Source organism: Ipomoea nil, unplaced genomic scaffold (genome assembly GCF_001879475.1).
Source record: "Ipomoea nil cultivar Tokyo-kokei standard unplaced genomic scaffold, Asagao_1.1 scaffold2779, whole genome shotgun sequence".
Lineage (NCBI taxonomy): Eukaryota > Viridiplantae > Streptophyta > Magnoliopsida > Solanales > Convolvulaceae > Ipomoea > Ipomoea nil.
Window position 1 is genome coordinate 320,001 of NW_017619207.1, and position 20,978 is coordinate 340,978.

Consider the following 20,978-nt stretch of genomic DNA (forward strand, 5'->3'; position numbering starts at 1 on the left):
TGTAATATCTGTTCTATTAAAGTACAAAGAGTCAATACCCCAACACCGAAGTTTGATCATGTGATCTTCCCGTAGAGCCACACAGATGACATATAATCATAAGGTGCTTCGCACTTAGTATTATATTGACGTTTAATTTCAATTATGACTCATACTCCAACCAAACTCGCTGTTACACTCTATAAATGAGAGTACTTCGGACACGGAATTTATGAACTCCACAGGAATATAATAAATTTCTGAATGGAATATCAAAGAGTTAGGTGTTCAATTACCCCACAGGATTTATGAAAAAGCGCCGTGAATCTTGAATTCAAATTAAAACTTAACGTTCTACTTGATTTTAGACTTTAAATAATCGGACCAATTAATTAAGTTATTTAACGAAAAATAAATAACGAAATATAAGGCATAAAAAATAAATCAAGTACACCGAAATTGATTACGCAGTTCGGAACACTTCTCTTACGTTTGCGGGGCAACTCACGTCTGCCCAATCCACTAGATGTTCACCAAGGTGTTACAAGGGGTAAGTACATAAGCCTATCAACCACTACTATCACTACAACCTTCCTAACATCCTCCACAGGATACAGTCGAACTGACTCAATACGATCAACACTTCCTTAACAATAGTTTAAAGTAATTTGTTGAAGTAGTGAATCTGGAAACTTTCTCTCAAAAATAATAATATTCTAATTCATGTAAATAAAGAGACAAGCATCCCATCTTTTTATATTGAAATTCACTCCACCAATTCCCCAATATGTGCTATCCATACGCCTTTAACAACTCAAAGCCATACTAGAATAAATTACCACCACAATAAATAAGTCATCCTTTGACTAAAGATCAGATCCATACTTTCGACGACTTCCACATAATTATTTGCACCTGATTATTGCTGTAGAATGCATGTGACAGGAGACGGTCCAGATTCTATAACAAAAAAAAAAAAAAAAAAAAAAATCACATAAAATAATTCTAAACCCTTTGAAAATTAAATTAGCCAATTTTATTAAAGGGTTTTAATGTGTATCATTTGTACACTAACAATCTCCCCCTTTGGCAATTTAATTGGCAAAACTAAGACATATACTTTGAGCAAAAAATCAAGTAATTTCAAATTTTTTTTAAAGCCCTTAGTATATTTGCTTGAAATAAATCATATGGGTTAGAATTATGAAACAAATGACCTATGGACCGAGCTCCATCCTCAGATAATAAACTCCGGGCAGTAGACAAAGCTACATATATAGTCCATCCAAAGATATCATAACATCATAAGAATTCTAATAATAAATAGAAAATCCATATCCAATGATAATAAGAAACCCAGATAATTCGAGAGAAATTAGATAGATAGAAATGCTAAACAAAAGCTAATCATCCAACCAATAGAAACTGTCAATAAAGCATGAGAAATTACCCAGATTACGAGATTTCCAATCAACATACCAACACAAGTCATACTTCAACCAAAGATCATAATTCTCCCCCTTATTGCAACCATACTCCCCATTAGTATATACTCCCCCCTTTTGCCAATAAATTGACAAAGGTGAACATCTATATTAGTGGATTGAGTCTGGCGGAGTGCCCGATTGGACTGAACATGCACAAGAAAATTAGAAATGAAAACATGCAGAACTTGATAACAATTTAACAAATAACATATAAGCACATAAAGACACACAAATCAAGTTGAAGCAGATAAAGTAAATAAAGCATATCTAAGTAGAAAACATATTTCACACTTAGGAAAAGCAAGTTCAAGCACAAATTCATATAAACAGATTCATAACAGAGAGCATGGAAAACACACACAAATAATGCAAACTTTAAATTGGGTCACTCAAAAAAAAAGATTGGTAAATAAGATAGTAAGCACATTCAAGTAATGCATATTCAGGCAGAGATTCATATAAAGAAACTTCATAACAGTTAGCACAATAAGAACACAAGCAAACACAAATACAGTCATGACTGGACCAAACAAAAAACACAGAGGAAAAGAAATCATATCACATAAAAACAATCAATAATTTCTAATTCAGACATCAATCATTGGAGCAGATAAAAAGATACACAATATTCGATCAAATGATAAGGATATTTAATGAACACACAAAAACATCCAAAACAAGTTCAAATACAAATATACGCACATAATATCAGGAAAAATTTATCTTAGACACATTTAAATGAGCAGATAATGAAAGCACAAATTGCTTACATGAACTTGAAGTGATTCAAAATGATAGAGCAAAAAAAAAAATTATAATAATAATAATAATAAATTATAAGGGTTAGAAGTCAAAGCAATTTGAAATTCCCTTGGTTGATCAAGAATTAATCCTGTTCCTGAATAACTAACAACCTTATTAGAAATAACAAATAAAATAAATAGTAAAATAACATACCTGTTATTTTCAATTGCAGATTCGCAATCAAAAAATTTGCCAATTATCATTTTCCCTTCCTTGAGATGTTATTGGAATTGACTGAGATACGAAGTCAGTTTTCCTAACACACACTTGTTTTACAAACGGTGCAATGTGTTTGTAGGTAAACTTCTCACGCCTTTGATCTTTATAAAAATAAAAGCACTCAGGTCTAATATGGCCACGAGCCTTGCAATAATGACAAATAGGGCTATATTGTTTATATCTAAGTTTATTGTACCATACTTTACCATGATTTTGCCTCGCTGAACTTGACTCAGGAATATCTTCTTGATCTGGTCCAGATGCTTTGACAAAGATGGTTTTGTATTTGTTGTTACCACCAGTGAAACCTAGACCAAATTTTGTAGATGATTGCCTTCCTGAATCGAGTATTTGCCAAGAGTCGAGATAGTGTCCATAATTTGGATTTTCCTTTTAAAGGTGTTTAGTTCCTGCTTCAGCGCCTTTACTTCCTGCTTTAGTTTCTCTTCACGGTCAGAAGCTTCTTTAAGCAGTAAATCCCTATCAGCTACTTGATTTTGCTACACTTTACTAGCATTGGCTAATATTTCTATCTCACTAGTCAATTGACGATTAGCTTTTAGTAGGGTTTCCCACTTGGGATATAATTTATTAAACTCTACTTCATAAGACAAAGCAGGTAAATCTAAATCTTCCGCGGAGCCATATTCACCTTCTTCTGAATCAGCTATGTCTTCAAGTTCTGAACACGCTGAAACACGAGCAGTGAATGCTACACAGTTACCTGAAATTTCTTCTGCATCAGATCCAGCTGCGTCAGTCTCAGGTTCGTCGTCACTCCAGGTAATGGCCGACATAAACTTTTTACGTCTTAGATAGGTGGGACATTCCGCTTGGACGTGACCGAAGCATTCACACTCATAGCATTTTATCCCTTTATTGCTACATTTTTCTTTGGATTGTCCTGGACGTGAGACAGGAGACTTGAAATTTGATGAGCCCGTCCTAGGGCCAGATTTTGATGTATTTGACATTGCTCCTTTTTGTAGTTTGTTGTTGCGGGAATTCTTTGACACCCGTTTCAAGATTTCAGAAAATTGCTTAGTTAAAAATACAACAGTATCATCACTTGGTTCATCTGAATCAGAGGCAGCATTGTTTTCTTCAGCGGCAAAAGCTAAGTTTTTTCATTTTTTCGTATGATCAATAAGGATTTCCATTTCATATGTTCGAAGGTTTCCCATTAATTGAGTAATAGTCTTAATTTCCCAGCCATCATGTTCCTGAATGGTAGTGACCTTCATCCTGAACCTGGGCGGTAGAGATCTCAGAATTTTCTTTACCAGTTTTGCCTGGGAAAAAGGTTCACCAAGGACCATTGCACGATTCGCCAATTCTTGCACTCGACTATGGAAGCTAATGATGTTCTCTTCTTCACTTATTCGAAGTTCTTCAAAGTCAGACTACACCAGTTGCAACTTCGATTGCTTCACTGAATTTGTGCCCTCGTAGGTTAACTCAAGAGCTTCCCACGCAGCTTTAGCTGAAACATAACCTACAACTATGGGAAATTGACTTTCATGTATTAGTTGGTAAATAGTATCTAGTGCTTTATCATTATTTCCAGCATTAGTTATTTCAGTTTCAGGTTTTGCCACTTGTGGACCATCAGTACTCGTACTATCTTTAGTCAGATGAGTCCAACCCGCCACAACAGAACGCCAAGTAGCGTCTCCTTGAGCTTTTAGATGCGTTCGTGTGCGTGCTTTCCAATAAGCATAGTTGTCGCCCGTTAACTAGGGAATAACCTTAACACGATCCATTCTGAAATACTCAACAAACCGTGAGATTGAAGAAAGTAATATAATAAATAAAAGCAATAAAAGTCGTTGAAAGCTTGATTTCAAGAAGCACGGAATAACCAGATCGACAGACTAATAATTTAAGTCTCCGGACTTTGATACCAATTGAAAAAGCGCCGTGAATCTTGAATTCAAATTAAAACTTAATGTTCTTCTTGATTTCAGACTTTAAATAACCGGACCAATTAATTAAGTTATTTAAAGAAAAATAAATAACGAAATAAAAGGCATAAAAAATAAATCAAGTACACTGGAATTGATCACGCAGTTCGGAGCACTTCTCCTACGTCTGCGAGGCAACTCAAAGCCATACTAGAATAAATTACCACCACAATAAATAAGCCATCCTTTAACTAAAGATCAGATCCATACTTTCGACGACTTCCTCTTAATTATTTGCGCCTGATTATTGTTGTAGAATGCATGTAATAGGAGACAGTCCAGATTCTATAACAACAACAACAACAACAAAAATTCACATAAAATAATTCGAAACCCTTTGACAATTAAATTAGCCAATTTTATTAAAGGGTTTTAATGTGTATCATTTGTACACTAACAATTTATGCATCCGGAAATGTCGTCGGGACCAATATTTCTGCAGCTTCCTTTGTGATGTACCTTTACAACGACGCAAATAGAGCTTAGCTTTTTCTTCTTCAATTCATGCGACTGCAGATAATCTCTACAGCGACACACCATCATGTGGTGATTAACCTCCGATGATCTCTACAGCGACCATGGAGCAAACTAAGCAAAGACGATGGACCACCTTCGATTCATTGCATTATTTGTGTTGGTAATCAGATTTCTAATTGTAGTTTTCAAAACCTTGTCCTAGTAAGATATAAAAAAAAAAAAAAAAAAAAAAAAAAAAAAAAAAAAAAAAAACTATGTAATTAAGTAACTATAGTCTCACATTGAAAAGGAATGTGAGAAAAATTCTGAGGAAAATGCTAAGAACTAATCCCAGACTTATATCTGGAAAAATTAGACGGATCATATTAAATTTTTTTAAAAATGAGATGATATTTTCCTAAATATCATCAATTTTACACTGCAAACTTGAACACTGAAAATCTGCACTTCTCATAATTTTCCATTTTGCACAATTAGTTGTTACAAAAATGCACATTTTAGTATTAAAAGATTGCTCTTGTAAAAATGTGGAAGTGCATTGCACTTTGGGTTTAAATTTTAGAGTTTATGATTGAGTTTTCGGTTTTATTTGATTTAGAAGTTTACTTTTTACACCTTAGGCTCTAACATTTATGATTTATATTTAAAATTTAGCTTTTTCATAATTTTTTTTTTAAAAAAATTTATCCAACTTTGCATATTTAGTTATTACATATTGCATTTCTAAGTATTCAAGTTTATAAATGTGAAGTTGACGATAGTTACGAAATACCCACCTCAAAATTTTTTTTTTAATCTGACCATCCGTATGATTTTTACAGATCTAAGGCTGAGATTGATTTTTAATTTGAGTAAATACCCAAAATGGTCCCTCGACTATAGTTAAATTCACAAATTGGTCCTCGACTTTTAATTTCAACCAATTAAATCCTTAACTTTACAATTTTAACACAATTTGGTCCTTTGTCTATTTGACCGTTTGTTGACTGCACTTTTTTAGGAAATATATGTAATTTCATGGTCCATCATCAGTTTTTTAAGGTTCCAGTTGCATTTCTAGACCGCACTGTTACATTTGAATCCATTGCCGGAGCTGCACCCCATGCCGGAGAGATTATAGCTTTTGATAGATAGATTGCCGAAGTCCCTGGAGTGGCTCTTCGAGAAAGCCGTGACTCCAAGCGATGTAGGCAAGCTGAACCGGCTCAGGATCCCCAAGCAGCAAGCGGAGAAGCACTTCCCCCCTCCGAAATGGCGCTGTCATCTCCAAGACCGTTCTCTAAGCTGAACCGGCTCGTCATCCCCAAGCAGCAAGCGGAGAAGCACTTCCCCCCTCCGAAATGGCGCTGTCATCTCCAAGACCGTTCTCTAAGCTGAACCGGCTCGTCATCCCCAAGCAGCAAGCGGAGAAGCACTTCCCCCTCCGAAACAACGATGTCACCTCTAAGAGCGTTCTCTTGAGGTTTGCATGTGAAACTACATATATATCCTCAAAGATCGCGGTCAACAAACGGTCAAATAGACGGAGGACCAAATCGTTTCAAAATTGCAAAGTTAAGGAGTTAATTGGTTGAAATTAAAAGTCGAGGACGAATTTGTGAATTTAGTTATAGTCGAGGGACCATTTTGGGTATTTACTCTTTTAATTTTTTTCCAAGAGTGTGTTCTCATGGGATTATAAGTCTATGTTTTTGTGTGTGGTTGAATGCTTGTTTGAAGCATTATACCTTAAATTATAAGTTAGGGTTAATGTAATTGAATTGCTGTTTTAGTAGCAAAATAAAAAATGCATTAAGGATCCGTTTGAAAATCTAGAAAACGTTTTTTGTAAAATAATTTTCAGAAAATGATTCATTTTTTTGGAAAATATTTTAATTTTTCAGTGTTTGGCTGAATGTCAGAAAACTATCCTTTTCTATTTGGCTGAAAGTTGATAAATTGTATTTTTCTATTTCGTTCATTTTTTTCTGGAAATGAACACATTATTTGTTGTTGTTGTTATTATTATTATTATTATTATTATTATTATTATTATTATTATTATTATTATTATTATTATAATATGTGGTGGTGGTGTGGTAGTAGTGGTTGTGTGCTAGTAGTGGTGGTTACGGACTTGTGGTGGAGAATGTGGTGGTTGGGGTGGTGTTGGTGTTGGTGGTAGTGGTGGTGGCCGGTGGTGGTGTTGTTGGTCGTGGTTGTGTGGTAGTGGTGGTGGTAGCGGTGGTAGCGGTGGTACCGTGGTGGTGGTGATGGTGTGGTGGTGGTGTTTGTGTTTGTTGTGGTGGTGTTGGCGTTTGTGGTGGTTGTGGTTGTGGTGATGATAGTGTTGGTGTTTGTGGTGTTGGTGATAGTGTTTTTGGTGGTGGTGTTGGTGTTCGTGGTGGTGTGTAGTGCTAGTGGTGGCGGCAATGGTTGTGTGTTGGTGGTTGTGATGGTCGTTCTGGTGTTGGTGGATGGTGGAGGTGGTGTGGTGTTGGTGCTAATAATAATAATCTAGAAACTAACTTAAAAAAAAAAAAAAAAAAAAAAAAAAAAAAAAAAAAAAAAAAAAAAAGAGAGTGTTGGTCCCGATAGAGTGTAACGAGAGTCTAGAGGGGAGGGGGGGGGGGGGGGGGTTGAATAGACTCTTTTCGTGAAATGCCCTAAACGTCACCTTTCGGTGTTTTGGCGCAGCGGAAAAGTCAGATTCGTTTTAAATGCTTTGCACGAGTTTACGAAATTAGGAAAGCTTTCGGTAAGGGTGATAAAGGATGATATGAATGCAGAAGTAAAATGCGTAAGTAATGAGATAGAAGGGACAAGAGATTTTATAGTGGTTCGGCTAACGTTGCCTACTCCACTCTTCTTCCACAACTTATAGAAGGATTGCACTATCACTTCTTAGTACAATTACACAAAGACTTCCTTGATCACTGAGCCGGACAGCCTTCGTAGGTTTTTCAACTCCTCGAGTTTACTCCGCCTCTATAAACTTCTTCTTCAAAGTTGAGGTTGGTAGAAAATAATTTCTTGATTTCTCCAACAATGAAGTCATGACTGTGAGAGATGATTGCTTCGATCAGATGGCAAGACTTCTTTAAGGTGTAAGAAAATGATAAATAACCTTCTTCAAGTAACTTAACACCTTAACACTGGTTCACAAAAGCTTTTGGAGATTTGAGAGCGTTCAAGAGCTTTTACAAGTAGATAAATCGAGTGTAATGAACCAGCACCTTCTTAGTTAATGAAGGTGGGTTTATATAGGTGATGAATATTCATCCGTTGGAGGGAGATGAAATTTTCGAACCTTTTAACCATTGGACAAGGACCGGGGAGCTTCATGCATTAAATGCTCCATTAATGAGGTTGTACCATGTAGCCGTTGAGGGTATGGAAAGCATTAGGGTTTTGTCCTTTAGCTCCAGGAGATGGTACATCTTCATTTAATGCTCCTTGATAAGTGTGTCCCATAATATAAGGTCCTTATTGTCCTAGGACGTTGTCAAATCAGACAGGTAGAACATTCTTCTCGTTGTTGAAGAGAAGTAATGCTTGGTAAGATTCGTCTTTAACAAAACTGTCCTTTCGTGATAGTTGACAACTCCTGCTTTAACTTTCGTTGTTGTTCATCATGCCTTGTGTCTTCTTTCGTCTTGGAGACCCTAACAACTAATCATAACTCATTTTCGTGTGTTTGTCTAGCTTAACACGAATTACAGAAGAGTTATGGCAACTCTCGTCTAGGACGAAAGCAGCGATTGAAAAAGCTAATAGTTAGGGGTCTACTTTTCTACATTACATTGGTATCATCAAAATCCTAATACAAGGTTCCTAACAATTTCCCCCTTTTTGATGATGCCAAAACCTATACCCTTCTTGTAAGACTGAAAAAATGATTCCATAAAGAATTTTTCTATTATAAAAGCAGCCTTACTTGAGAGTGTACAAGTCCTTTCTAGGATAAAAGCAATTAACAAGTAAGACAAGGACAAATAACTCAGAAAAGTGACACGAGATGTGTGACAATGAGAGTTTCATATTAAGGAAGTAAAGATTACAAAAACTTTATGATGAGAACAACAGAACAAAAGATATCTTACATTTCTAAGAGCTTTGACTTCTGTTGAGCAGCTTCCTTGAGTTCTTTGTCGTCCTTTTCTTTTTGTTGCTTGAGCATCCTTTTAAGATCTATTCCCTCATTGATCTTTTTTCTGAAGACCTTAATTGGATTTGTCCTAACAAGCTCTTCATGTTCTCCTTTGATATTCAGGCTTGTGTAATTGTTATAGGCTTCACGAATGTTTCTTCCTTCGACTATTCCAGCCTTCCACCACGAAATTAGCTCAAACGAATTCATTCCTTCTTGATAGCTCTTTTCTGACTCTTTGTGCACTTTGAAAGCTGCATTGTGAATAACATTCTGTGGAGAGTCTTTGGTTACACTAGAAAGATCTTCAATGAGATTCCTGATTCTTTCCCTTTCCTTTGCTTCATCTTCTCTTCTTTTGATTTCTTCATCATGTTTCTTCAATAGCTCTCTGTTTTCTCTTTTGATCCTTTCGTTTTGGGTGCTAATGTGATCTTGCCTTGTATGATTGTCCCTTGTTTTAAGCCAGATAGGGACATTGCAACCCTCAAAACGTTTACCACTTCCTTCTTCGTATGGGACAAAGTCCACAAAGTTTCCTATGCCATCCATGGTTACTTTGTTGTTCTTCATAAGTCTCTGGCTTAATTTCGTCTGCTCTCTCTTGGACAACCCCGCGAAGATGTACTTGGCTTCAGAACCAAAAGATTGGCGAGGCTTAAGAGATCTGGATTGTATCGACCATGGTATCTTGGCTTTGAGGAAAGGTGACCACGAGACTTTGATGGAGGGTTGGATGGATTTGTGTTCATTCGGCCAGAGTCTCTTGGTGTCCGAGAAGGTGAGTGTCTTGCTTCTGGAGACTGATCTTTCGTGTTATCTCTCGGATCTCTCGAATGATCATCATCCTTATCCTTGTCGTCATTTCTCTTTTCCCCCTTTTTGGCATCATCAGCACAGGTGGTAGGATGAACAGAAGAAATCTTATTAACTGCAACCAAGATATCCTGGGCATACCCGAGAATTTGAAGAGCATATTCTCCCAGTTGGTATGCATTATCTTGATAAGTATCGATCTTGGTACATGCTAGGTCGACACGCTCTTTAAGGCTAAAATGAGAATGTTTGAGCTCGTGTTGTTGCCTTGCAACTTTATTCATGGTGGTGTCCAGTTCATGAAGTCTCTTTGCAATTCGCTCAAGGAACTTGTGATCAGATTGAGCTTGTTGAGACGGTTGAGGCTGTCCCTGAGGTGGAGGCTGAGGTTGAGATTGGGCAGCCATCAGAAGATCTACCTTCTTGCATAAATCATCTAAGACTTTCGTGTCCTTTTGCCGTAAAGCAAGATATTGCAAATGGATGGTTTCGGCTGAATGGACAGTTTCTCTCATGAGGTTCATGATAGTCCGTGGAGACTCTGCAGTAGACTCTTCTTCAATGTTTGTTGGTGTTGTGTCCATTTGTTCATCTTGATGTGGTGCTTCCCTTTTTCCACCACTTGCCGAGCTGAGAAGAATTGGTGAGGCTTCCAGTTTGCCCTCACGCACAATTTCGTTCTCTTGCTTGATCGGAGTCTCGTCCGTGGGTCGGACATGTGGAACTATGGCACGAGACAGATCTTTGGGATGTTCAGTTGAAGCTTCTTTCGGGTCATCGCTGTCAGAGGGTAGTTTTCTTAAGGGAGATCTTTGAGGAAAGGTATCATAATCAGGACCGATCAAAATTGGATCACTGTCTTCGGGATCGGCTTTCTAAACACCTGCATTACCCAACTGATCATCATTGTCATCATGCTCGTCATCTGCATCGTCAACATCATCATCATTATCATCTTTATCTTCATCTTCATTCTCATCACTTTCGTCTTCTTCAATTTCTCGTCCATGTTCATCCTTCGTGCCACTGATATTGCAGTTTGGATCATTCTGGTGTTCCTTTTCTAACGTGGTCTTAATCTTTGATAGCAGCATGGCATATCGAAGTTACTTCATTTCTTCTTCCACGGATGGATCCAATGGTGGCTTGTTAAGTTCAATGCACATTGGAGCTTTGTCTCTCCCGAGAGTGTGATTTGTCATCTTGTAGGAGAATACTCGATTGATTTCTTCAAGACGCAGAGCTTTGTAAACATCATCTGTGCCAACCCATTTTAGTGAAAAGTCTTCTTCGTCTTGCATAGCTTCAAAGGTTTCAAGAAAAATTCTTAGAGGAGCAGTGCGCCACTTTTTCCACTGCAAAACTCGTTGATAATCACTTTCAATAGATGCTCGGAGAATTTGATCTGGTGTTGGTGCTTTGGGAGCTGGTACAGAAGGATTCGGGACAACGGGTTGTTACTGGCACAACAACTGTCTCTTCTACCAACGCAGGTTCTTGTGTCAGAGTAACCTGTTCTGCATTAGTAGGTTCTTGTGGCAGAGATATCATATCAACCAATATAGCAGACGCTTCTTTCGTCTTTTCTGGCGAACCAGGTTCTTGTGGAAGACTTAAGAATCTGGCCTCCATTTCTACATTAGCAGGTTCTTGTGTCAACTCACGAAGAAGTTGCTCTGCCAAAGTAGGTTCTTGTGGATGTAGGACTTGGGACGAAACGAGATCGGTTTCTGACTCTTGATCAGCCGAGAGTCTTTCAGGAAGAACAACTTTCGGTTGAGCTTCCCCCTGAGAATGAGCTTCTTTCATGACTTCTTCCCCTTGTGGAGGTACTTCTCTCGTGTCTGCTACTTTCGGTGTAGAATGTTCCTTCGGGGAAAGTTTAGGCTTAACAGGAGACCGAAAGTGACCCTTTTTGCCGAGTCTGGAGAGTACCAAATTGTCTTCTTCAGATGAATCTTTTACAACGATTGTTTCTGGTGGTGGAGTAGGTGGAGTAGGATCTTTCTTCTCTGGAAGATGTAGAACATCATCTGTCTTCTTTGCCTTACTCCGAGAGGAGTGTTTTTCTCGCTTTTGTCGTTTAGGTTTAGGTTGATCATCCTCTGAAACCCTAGGAGTTCTCGACTTCCTCATGGTTTTAACTTGCTCAATAGGAATCCCTAACTCCAATGCCTTCTGATTGTCATACCCTGATGGTTTCTGCTTCATATGGCATGCTTTCGGTCCTGGCCGGATTCCTGGGCGCATTAAGACTCCTTTGGTGACAAGAAGATGACTTATCACAAAACCATACCCTAACTTCTTTGCAATGTCTCCTGGAATCTTCCTGTGATAGGTGATGGAGTGGGTGATATTGTTGAAGATGATCTTGGACCAGTCAACTTTGAGTTCGTTCAGAAAGGCATGCAGCATTTTTAATTTCTCCTTCGTCACATCATCAGTGCCTGAGGTCTTGTGATCAACAATTTTGTTGAAAATATCAACGGTGAACTCATAATCTAGCCGGAACCACTTCTTCTTTAACGGCCATGTGATTTCTGCCTTGGAGGGGGCTTGATTGTTCTTGATAGAATCATAGAATTCCTCTAGATCGAGGAGGTAATAGATAATATCAGACCTGTAGGTTTCATTTGGCAGCATTTTGAAATCTTCAAATTTCTTCATGGCCATTGTCAGTTTGTTGTCCTTTTCTTGCTCGTCACCTTCTCCCAAACTCATTAGGACATTCCACACTTCCATGGCATTTTGGCACTTTCGGACTCTGGGAAACAAGGAATCATCCAGAGAGTTGTAGAGAATATTTCTTGCCACATTATCCAGATTTGCCCTTGTTCTTTCGTCTGTGGTATACTGGTCTTTCGGCTTTGGTATCATCTGTGCAGCTCCGGCTCCATGTGCGGCTGCTTGTGCATTCGCCATCATGACCGTAATTGGTCCGGTTGTTATGACGTCCCACATTTCATCATGAATAGAGCATAGGAGAGCCTGCATTCTTAACTTCCAGTCATCAAATTTAGCAAGACTAAAGGCAAGTTGCTTAGAGCGATGTGCATGTTCCTTTTCCATTTTTAGATAAAAAGCGAGCAAAGAAAATATGCAAGATTTTCAAGAGATTTTTTGATAGGGGATCTACCAGGCAGTAAATGCAAAGCCTTTAACGAACAAGGTATTTGCTCTGATACCACTTGTTGGTCCCGATAGAGTGTAACGAGAGTCTAGAGGGGGGGGGGGGGGTGAATAGACTCTTTTCGTGAAATGCCTTAAACGTCACCATTCAGTGTTTTGGTGCCGAGGAAAAGTCAGATTCGTTTTAAATGCTTTGCATGAGTTTACGAAATTAGGAAAGCTTTCGGTAAGGGTGATAAAGGATGATATGAATGCAGAAGTAAAATGCGTAAGTAATGAGATAGAAGGGACAACATATTTTATAGTGGTTCGGCTAACGTTGCCTACTCCACTCTTCTTCCACAACTTATGGAAGGATTGCACTATCACTTCTTAGTACAATTACACAAAGACTTCCTTGATCACTGAGCCGGACAGCCTTCGTAGGTTTTTCAACTCCTCGAGTTTACTCCGCCTCTATCAACTTCTTCTTCAGAGTTGAGGTTGGTAGAAAATAATTTCTTGATTTCTCCAACGATGAAGTCATGACTGTGAGAGATGATTGCTTCGATCAGATGGCAAGACTTCTTTAAGGTGTAAGAAAATGATCAATAACCTTCTTCAAGTAACTTAACACCTTAACACCGGTTCACAAAAGCTTTTAGAGATTTGAGAGCGTTCAAGAGCTTTTGCAAGTAGATAAATCGAGTGTAATGAACCAGCACCTTCTTAGTTAATGAAGGTGGGTTTATATAGGTGATGAAAATTCATCCGTTGGAGGGAGATGAAATTTTCGAACCTTTTAACCATTGGACAAGGACCGGGGAGCTTCATGCATTAAATGCTCCATTAATGAGGTTGTACCATGTAGCCGTTGAGGGTATGGAAAGCATTAGGGTTTTGTCCTTTAGCTCCAGGAGATGGTACATCTTCATTTAATGCTCCTTGATAAGTGTGTCCCATAATATAAGGTCCTTATTGTCCTAGGACGTTGTCAAATCAGACAGGTAGAACATTCTTCTCATTGTTGAAGAGAAGTAATGCTTGGTATGATTCATCTTTAACAAAACTGTCCTTTCGTGATAGTTGACAACTCCTGCTTTAACTTTCATTGTTGTTCATCATGCCTTGTGTCTTTTTTCGTCTTGGAGACCCTAACAACTAATCATAACTCATTTTCGTGTGTTTGTCTAGCTTAACACGAATTACAGAGGAGTTATGGCAACTCTCGTCTAGGACAAAAGCAGCGATTGAAAAAGCTAATAGTTAGGGGTCTACTTTTCTACATTACATTGGTATCATCAAAATCCTAATACATGGTTCCTAACAGAGAGGGAAGAGATATGGAAAATAAAGAATTTATAAAATATTTTCCGACTAAAAAATTTAAGAAGATATTTTAATTTCCATGAGCTTATTTTTCGCTGACTAGAATGAATATTTTCCTTTGACATCATATTCTTTGAGTACACAAACACTAAAAAATTCAAAACATACTTTCGGGTGTCATTTTTCGTGTTTTCAAATAGACCCTAAATGTAAATGTGACACCCCAAAAATCCACACTCCAATCCATGAATTAATTGAGTAATTAATTCTATTTCTCTTGAGGAATTGATTCCTAAAATCCTTATTTTTTTGATACTCAAGGACTAGTATTTGACTAGTCAATCTTTAAGTTGTGTTGTACCTTGTGCTTTGAGAGGAGTTCCCTTGTTCCTTACACTTTCTAAGAGTTAGTAAGGGTAGCCTTGTCTTTTCACCAAGAGTTAGTATTGTATCCTAACCTAGAAGATTTCTTCATTTCATTCCTTACAATTCCTAGAAAATATCTCCACCTTCTCTCTAGAATAGAAGTGTAGCTTATTCTCCAAGCCAAGTTGAGACCCTTGTCAAGATTCCAAGTTTTGCTTCCAAGATTCAACCTTTCACCTATTTGGGCATCTAGAAGGGTAAGATCTAAGCTTGTCTAGTCTTTTTGGTTCCATCTTAGTTGTCTTTTTCTTAAAAGTATGATCTTTATGATCTTTTGGTTTGATCTTGAAGTGGGTTTGAGAAGTGAGCCTAGTGGAGAGCTTGTTGTGGTGTAAAGTGAAGTCTTTTAGTCTTCAAGAGGTAACCCGTGCTCTACAAAACCTATTTTGCTTACCTATATATGATTTCTTGGCTTCTATTTGTGTTTTGCTATGAAATTTGAGAGTTTACGCATTTATCTTGTGATATTGCATATCTAGAGATTGTGTTTAGGATTCCTTTGTGCCATTGCTTGGCATTTTCCAAGGTTCAAGTCATTTTGTTGTGTTTGGTGAGATTTGGCATGTTTTGGACTTGAAGTTGTGTTTGGAGAAGAAAATCCCCGAAGGGATTTGTTGTTGTACAGGGAAGTACCCGCGGGCGGAACGGCGGGCGGGGCACCACCCGCCGGCCTACCCGCGGGGAACATGTGCCTTGTGGGTAGTGTACCCGCGGGCGGGACCACGGGTGGGGCACTTCCCATGGGTCTACCCGCGGGGTACACGGTGGCGTTTGGTTCGGGATTTGTTCCCCGTGATTTGTTTGTCTCGGTGTTTGGTCTTTTGGCTTCCCGTTGTTCTTTTGTGGAACTATTTGAGTGTCTTCTTGATGTTTCGTAGGTCTAGAGCTATATGGTAAGTATCCATGTAGGATCTTTGGTGTCATGAATCGTGCTAAGTGTTCAACATTGTGTTTCGTTGAACCAAGAAGTGTCTTGTGTGTTCCTCGGAACTATCTTGAGTTTCCCCGTTGATAAGCATGCTAGTTTTTTGTTTTAATGCTAGTGTGTGTGTTGTTCGTACCTTCCGTTTGGTTGATGATAACTTGCGTTATTCATCGTTGTTGTTGTTGGGTGGTGACCCGTTCCTTGATTGAGTATGTTTCATACCTTCGTTGTAATTCGTTGCTTGACTTTCGTGTGAGTGGTGGTGCGTGTGTGGCTATACCTGGATTGCACGATTAGTGGTATGGGACGCTAGTCACCAAGGTATTGCAGCGGTCCTCGTGGTGGCCGTGACGTGATTATGGAGCTGTGGCTGAGTCCACGTGATTGGGGGATAACATTGTGTTATCCGAGCATGTGTTGCCGTGATTGGTGGGTTTTCGTTGGTGGTTATAGGTGGGGGACGACGGTCCCGGCGGAATAAGGTTGGACTTGGATGCACAGGGGATTTCTGGAGGTAATGGTTGGCTTTGAAGGTACAAGGTTGGGGGTAGCCATAAGGTTGGAACATGGCATAAGGAAGGCATATCAACTCGTGATGGGTGATGTCGCGAGGGCTTGTAAAGCCAGTGTTGTGTGATCTTCTCTCGTGACAGGTGTAGTCACGGAGGCTTGTGGTGTTTAGGCATGTGTTGCCGTTGGGTGAGTCTTTATCCTTGTGTGTGGTTAATCTTTGTGGTTGGGATGTGTTCCCGGTGTTAACCTTGTGAGTGGTGAGTCTTGTGTTGTCTTTTGATCTTGGCTTTTGACTTATATATACGTATTCCGTTTCGAAAATGGTTTTTATATCTTATATCTACCTATTTATGATACTTAACGGTATTGGTGGGTTACCAGCATCTTTCGCTGACCGGGCGTCGCCCCGATGTTTATCTTTGTGTTCTTTCAGGTGTTGAGTAGTCGAGCGCGATGTCTAGAGCCTGGTAGCTTAGCACCTGTATCTTTAGACTGTGTTTTTGTGGCCTGCGCGCCAATGATTTTAGATTGTTTTAGACTGATGTTTTGGGTTAGTGTGATACACTTGCAGATTGTCGCCTTAGCGTTACCTTGTGTGGTATACGTGGCATAACACCCCTGTTTGGATTTCTTTTATCCAGTTTCCGTTTATCTTCCGCTGTGCTAGTTTTGTTGTTAATCTGCATGTGTTAAGACTTGTTTTTAGGTCTTGTTTTTTGGGGGGTGTTATAGTTGGTATCAGAGCCTAGGTTTTGAGCCTTGGTTTAGAGCCTAGGAAGAGTTGAGTCTAGACTTTCTAAGTGTTTAAGTGTGTTTTGAGACCTCTAAGCGACCTTAAGAAGCTAAGTATTAGACTTAGGATTCTAGGTTGCGCGGTGAGCTGTGTGTTGCTTTCTGTCTTGCTTGCTTGCTTGTTTTTTTTGGTAACCTTGTTGTTGCAGCAAAAGTGCGATGCCTCCTCGTCCTCGCGCTCGCTCCCCAGAGACCTCGACCAACGAGCAGCTCGCCCAGAATCTCCATCAGTTGACGCAGACGATGCAGTCTCTCAGTGAAGCTCTGTTGAACAACAATCAAGCTGCGCCGCCTCCGCCTCCGGTTGGGCACCGCGATGTGGGTCGTTTAGTGTCCGGGCATCGGCCGCCTTCCTTCGCTGGTGAAGAAGACCCTATAGTCCTTGAAGAGTGGCTACGGGTGTTTGATAAGATTTTTACCGTGGTGGGTTGTCCCGAAGAGAGGAGAGTAGAACTGGCAACGTTCTACTTCTGCCAAGAAGCTGATCTGTGGTGGGTTCACGAGAGTCCGACCTTCCTTGAAGAGCCTGGGTTTGATTGGACCGTGCTCAAGGACAGGATGCGCGAAAGGTTCTACCCAGCGCATGTGCGAGCCGCCATGTTTGATGAGTTCCTTCATCTGCAGCAAGGACCTCTATCTGTGGTGGAGTACCACAAGAAGTTCCTAGAGCTGGCGCGCTTCGCGAGGGTGTTGTTGCCTACAGAGCTTGCCAAAGTTGAGCGCTTCGTTGCCGGTCTGAATTATGAGGCACGAAAAGCGTTGACGGTGAGTAGGCCTAGTTCTCTCAAGGATGCGTATCTGTGTGCCGCGGATCTGTTTCGTGTTTAGCAGCTTCAGAAGAGTTCGCTTGAGTTGGCTAGGAAGAGAGTTGAGAGTGGAGCTTCTTTTGCTTTCAAGAAGCCCCGACCGAGTTTTCCGGCTACAGTTGTGTCATCTTCATCTCAAGGACCAGTTAGGTTGGAGCCTCCGGTTCAAGCTAAGTCGGTTGGTTGTCGCAAGTGTGGGAAGGTGCATCCGGGCCAAGTTTGCTATGGCCAGGCGTTTAAGTGTTTTCGTTGTGGGGTTGTTGGTCATAGAGTTGCGGAGTGTCCTCAGCTTGCCGGTCAGAGAGCGTTGCCGCCACCCCCGAGAGCTGGAGGAGCACCAGGAGGGAGTTCAGGTCACGGAGCTGTTGGAGCTAGGCCGCCTGGGAGAGTTTTCGTGATGGCGCGTTCGCAGGCGGAGTCGGAGGGTCTGGTGGAGGAGGAGTTAGTAGGTAATCCTTGTTTTCGAGCCTATCCTTGTGTCCCCGAGAGTGTTGTGTTCTTTGTTGCCTTGGGTGCTATCTTGTGTTTCGTAGTTGTCTTTGTTTGGCAATCCTTGGCGTGCTTTCCTTGATAGTTTTTCGTTGGATGCTTAGTATAGACTCTTTTCTTGCTAAGTGTTTTCTTTAGTTGGTATCTTGTGTGTGTAGTCATCTATCCTTGAGTTATCTTGTGCTTAGCTCAATTCTTTCACCTTTGGACTTGGTTGTATTTACAACAATTCCTTGACCTTTTCCCTAAATTTTCTTTGATTTGGAAAAAAATAGCAAATCCCTACCAATATTTTCCTTGTGTAGCCTAAGAGTTAAGCCATTCTTTCACCTTTGGACTTGGTTGTTTTTACAACAATTCCTTGACCTTTTCCCTAAATTTTCTTTGATTTGGAAAAAAATAGCAAATCCCTACCAATATTTTCCTTGTGTAGCACAAGAGTTAAGCCTAATGTTTCTTTGTAACCTTTGAGTTTCAAACCCTAGCTAATTTCTTTTCTACCCAACCTCTAAACCACTTGAGCAAAATGTCTTTCTCGAAACCTAACCAATTTTAATTCCACCTAAACCTTAAATTCCACTTTGTTCAAAATCCCCAAATTTAATCATCTTTTTCCCCAATCTCACCCAAATCCCTAATTTCTTTCCCCAAAATTCTTTTCATCTTTTTCTTTCTCCCTACCCGTGAGCTACCCGACACACCACCCCATCCCATCGCCCAGCACTACCTGCCCGTCGCACCACCGTCTCGCCACCGCCGGAGCCTCGCCGTCTCGTCGCCGCCGCCGACCTGCTGTGTGCCGCGTCGCCGAGGGCAGCCGCGAGAGAGAGTGCAGCATGAGTGTGAAGAAGGAAGGTTGTGGGCTTTGTTTGTTGAGCTTTGGATCATCTCCTACCATGCCTAGAAGGTCAAGCTTGGCTAGGAAAGCGGAATGGGTGGATGCCCATTACCTTGTGCTTGAAGGTAAAGCTTTTGATCCGGAATCTTTTTCAAGTTCCTTGTTGGATTTGCTTAAGTTTCAAGGTTTGTTAGATGGGTTTCTCGCCATAAGGGCCGAGACTTACCCGAGCTTGGTGAAGGAGTTTTACCGTCACATGGTGGTGACGAAGGAAGGTGAAAGGCTTGAGATCACCTCTAAGGTGAGAGGTGTGAAGGTTGTGTTGTCTAAGAAGAGGTTAGCTCAGTTGTTGAGTTTGTCTGCTTCTGGAGTGGCTCAGTACAGTGGTCATTCTTGGATTAGTACGGATACCATGGGGTACCGTGACTATTTGAGTTATCTGTTTGGCCGTACGAGCGGTTTCACTCAAGTTTCGAGGCCGGAAAGGAAGTGGTTGTCTGCGGAACAAAGGATCTTGGTAATGTTGGTGTCAGATTGTTTGTTGCCTAACAACAACAAGAGCAGTTTGTTGGGTAAGTTGGAGTGTACCTTTGCTTTCTGTTTGAAGAATATGGTTAAGTTCAATCTGCCTGCTTTGATGATGCAACACATGGTGTTTTGCCGGGATCACAACCGGAAGAGTTTGCCGTATGGCATGGTGCTAAGTTGGATCTTGGTTAAGAAAGGTGTTAGTGTGGATGGTTGTCCCTCGAAGGCTGTGGGAAAGATGGTGTTGGATACCGCCAATCTCCGGAGTTGTAATCTATTTCAGTTGGATAGTGGTGAGTACATCACGCTTGAAGAGGTTGCAAGGAAGGCACCTGTTGAGAGAGCAGAGTTAGCTGATGGGCTTGAGATCCATGCCAGGAAGTTGAGCCTTGCAGTCCAGAGTTTGGGTGGTGACGAAGAAGTTGAGGAGGAAGCAGATCAGGAAGAGAAGAAGGAGCACCGGAAACCGCTGAAGCTAAAGTAAGTGAATCAGACAGTGAGGAAAGTCGGAGAAGGAAAGAAGTTCGCACCAAGAGAGAGCAGGACGTCGTCTCTTTGCTTCGTCAGCAGAACAGTTTGATCACCGAAGGTTTTGCGTTTGTGAGGTCTCAGTTTGCCGCAGTGCATCAGAGGCTGGATCGGTTTGAAGCTAGTTCTAGTCACAGAGTTGAAGCCGAAGAGGAAGAGTCTGAAGAGGCCGAAGAGTCGGAGAGTGAAGAGTTCTAGTTGTGTTGTGGTAACCCCGTTCGCTTCTTCCTTGTTGTTTCTTAGCTGTTGTAGCTTGGTGTTAGGTTGTTGTGTGCTTTGTGTGCTTGCTTGTTTTGTTTGTTGCCTTGTTGTTTAGCTAGTTTGTTAGTTGGTGTTTGGGTTAGTTTTTGGTTGTTGTCTAGAAGTTGGTTGTTGTGTTGAGGTTACAGTTCTTGATGCTCAATCTATCCGTTTGTTGACCCCTTGCCAATCCTTGAATTCGTAATGTCTCCTTCTTTGCTTTGGAACCCTTGTGAGAACTTTTGGAGTTTTTGACCAAAAGGGATATTCTTGAAATTTCTTGTCACAATTTTGTTTCCTTGTAACCTTGGTTTTAACTCGTTGTACCCAAGTTTCGAGGACGAAACTTCTTTGAAGGGGGAGAGGATGTGACACCCCAAAAATCCACACTCCAATCCATGAATTAATTGAGTAATTAATTCCATTTCTCTTGAGGAATTGATTCCTAAAATCCCGATTTTTTTTTATACTCAAGGACTAGTATTTGACTAGTCAATCTTTAAATTGTGTTGTACCTTGTGCTTTGAGAGGAGTTCCCTTGTTCCTTACACTTTCTAAGAGTTAGTAAGGGTAGCCTTGTC